Genomic DNA, 3,078 nt, shown 5'->3' with positions numbered 1-3,078 from the left:
GACCATTAAAAAAAAAAGAACATTGAAGCCATCCAGGTACTCCAAACGTAGACACTCGAGAAAGCATTTTATTTTGCTATATAATTATTATCATTACGAATGGTAAACTTAAAACTGCTGTGATCAAATTTAATGACAGATGTCCTATATAAAAATGCAGAGGCAAACCACTTAAGAAAAACCATGATATGCATAGGCTTTTACTTGCAAAGTCAGATGAGTAAACATGAGGCAATTAATGGGCCATGACTAAGTCTAACCACGCAGTTCATGCACATAGAAAGTGGGTAAAGTTTTAAAGTGGAAATTGAATTGGGAAAATCAATCTACTATATGACTGTCATGAGTGTTCTGATAGTTATATAGTTATGTATATATTATTTTCTTCGTATTTAGCATGTTACATAGCAAGAGGCAGAATTATATGAGCAAATCCTCACCCAGAGAAGCAGAAAGCTAAAATTATCTGGTGTTTCTATCCCACTTTGACCAGAACATCTAACAAAAGTTGTAAAGAACACATATTTGTAAGTGTTGTTATTGTCAATGGCATGGGTGCTGAGGTCCTACTTTATGTCTTTTTTTCACTCACACTACAACAGTAGGAAGGTGAGCTAACCTAGATGATGATACTATACGTTTGATGGACAAAATAGTTTTGCCTTTTCTAAAACATGCTCTGTTTATAGCATACAAAAGATAGAGAAGCATTATTCTTGTTTAAACCAGAGTCTTTTTCATTGAAATCTCATCACATGATATAAATTGAATAAATAAACCAGAAGATGATGACGAATTGGAAAACTTAAAGAACAATAGTACTATTTTGAACACATCTTTCAAAGATGGAATATCTGTTGATTGTGACAGCAAAAAGCGGGGCCACAGTTGCATTCATTGTTCAGTGAGCTTGTCCACACAGTTCAACCCACCGACAGCAATGAATGTTGATTGTGACCTTTTAAAAAATAATCTCTGCACAGGGAAGAGAAAGTCCTGGTGTGTCCACCTTTGGTTTCCTGTCTTCAGCGAATTCTGAGCACCATGGAGTAGATGATGGTTAGCCATAGGGTACAATCAACGGTCGATGGTTTTGATTTTAATTCCAAACTCACCGACAGCGTTGAATGTTCACTGAAGCAACCTCAAAACTCAGAATTCTACTCACTTTACAGTAGCTGTAAGTATCTGAAGGGGATGGGAGACAGAAACAACAGTACCTTTAGTCATATATTTTATGCATTTTTATGCCATTTCAGAAGAATACAAAAGAAGACAAATAAGAAGCATGATTCTTCCAACAAAGAGTTTGGCAAACCTCCACATCACATTGTATGAGAGAAAAGGATCGGTTTCATTAAGCAAAAACATGGCCTATATTGGGCTAGTTCCAGAGATGGAATTATCTCACTGTTAAAGACAGGGACAATTTGTTATTCAAAGTACTTTGTGGTATAAAATCCAAACAATATCTTATAATTTAAATATTGTTATGCTTATAGTAAGCAAGCATTATGTATATAGCTTATACAGAAATTAAACAGAATTACCTTAGATTTCCTCAAATTGGCATTGATGATATCATTTATATTTACATTATATATTTACTATATTTTATTCTAAAATAAGGTTTTAAAATTAGTATAACTTCCTAAGAATAATCTTATTTAGAAAATGCTGAACAAATTATAAGTGAAGAAACCAGCTCAATACATTTTTCTTAGTTTATGGCACAAAGATTTCATGAATACAGTGAAAGGTAAATACAATCTATGTATGCTACAAAACCGTTCATTTCCTATTATTTTAAATAACATCTAACATCTAACATCTCTTTATGGGTAGATGGGTGAGGGATTCTTTTCATAGTCTTATTTTCTAAGACTGTTTTATCATTAATGCTTATTTTAAAATTATTATGAACTCTACTGAATTTATTTTTAGAGCCATTTTCAATAATTTTCTACCATCAATTAAAACAAAAGTCACCTTGGATGTATCTAAACCAGAATAGAAAGTCATTATTTCACACATTTAAGTTGCATCTAATATGGTTATAGAGTAATTATCTGTAGGAGGGACAACCCACAATAATTTGGAATGCTACTTTGAAGGGGATAATGGTCTATTCAAGTCAAGGCAATTACTCTCGAAATGTTAGTGAAATATGTATCCCAAATTTTTACACATTCTTACATTTCAGTCACTTAGAATTATTTTAAAGCCAATAATTGTTTAACCTTTTAGACAAACTATTTACATGAAAACTTCAACAGATTTTTTTTTGAGAGAAACAGGGACTAGAGATCAACTGGAAGTAAATTTTAAAGTGACAAATAGGCACAGAATATGAAACAGTGCTGTATCTGAATTTTGCATTGTTTAATTCTTTTGAAAGAAGCAAATTTCTCCCACAGAATAAAACCCTAGAAGAATGCTTTATCAGTAGGCATTTCTGTGTTGCTGCTGGAAAGAATATTATCATGAGACTGAGGATTCATTTGTTTGCATTATCAATTACAACTGAAAGCATATCACTCCTGTTCTGTTGCCTGCCTATTGTGGTATTAGTGTCAGGTCAATATACAACTGTTTTCAATCATGCCTATTCATCTCTTGCTACATCTGCTAACGTTTGTATAATAGGGATGTTGTGATAAAAGACTCCATGCTCTGTATTTTCCCTTAACACAAAATGCATTTGGCCTACCAGTAAGCAAAGCTCTAGGTCAGTTACAAATAATTAAAAGGCATAACTATGTTATCTTTTGTTTTCCAAAATATTCTCCTAGAAGTCTTTGGAAGAATACAATTAACTTAATCTTAAAGTTGTTACATTCTTAGAATAAAAATCTTAACTATAATTGATTTAACATTAAAATTCTTAAAAATCTTATAATGATTCACTTGAAACAATAGAAGTTACATTAAATGTCTTGTTATTTACACATAAAATAGCAATGATAAATAAAGTGATTAATTATTTTTTCTTTCCTTGGGCTAATCATAGTCATAGTTTGTTACAGATAAAACCTCATATCTTAACAGTTTAAATCCTCCACAATGGAAAATAGGATC

At 31.9% G+C, this 3,078-nt stretch overlaps 2 non-coding genes across 2 annotated transcripts; both read right to left on the bottom strand.

The window, feature by feature from the left end:
* Positions 1 to 874: 874 nt before the first annotated feature.
* Positions 875 to 984, bottom strand: MIR181B (microRNA mir-181b). Its single transcript, NR_106591.1, has one exon. It is a non-coding gene; the product is annotated as a microRNA mir-181b (primary transcript).
* A 61-nt stretch (positions 985 to 1,045) lies between these two features.
* Positions 1,046 to 1,155, bottom strand: MIR181A-1 (microRNA mir-181a-1). Its single transcript, NR_106590.1, has one exon. It is a non-coding gene; the product is annotated as a microRNA mir-181a-1 (primary transcript).
* Between the last annotated feature and the right edge of the window lie 1,923 nt (positions 1,156 to 3,078).

The sequence above is a fragment of the Pan paniscus genome, chromosome 1 (assembly GCF_029289425.2).
Source record: "Pan paniscus chromosome 1, NHGRI_mPanPan1-v2.0_pri, whole genome shotgun sequence".
Classification (NCBI taxonomy): domain Eukaryota; kingdom Metazoa; phylum Chordata; class Mammalia; order Primates; family Hominidae; genus Pan; species Pan paniscus.
Note: the sequence above shows the minus strand (reverse complement) of the source record. Positions and strands in the feature narration are given on the sequence as shown.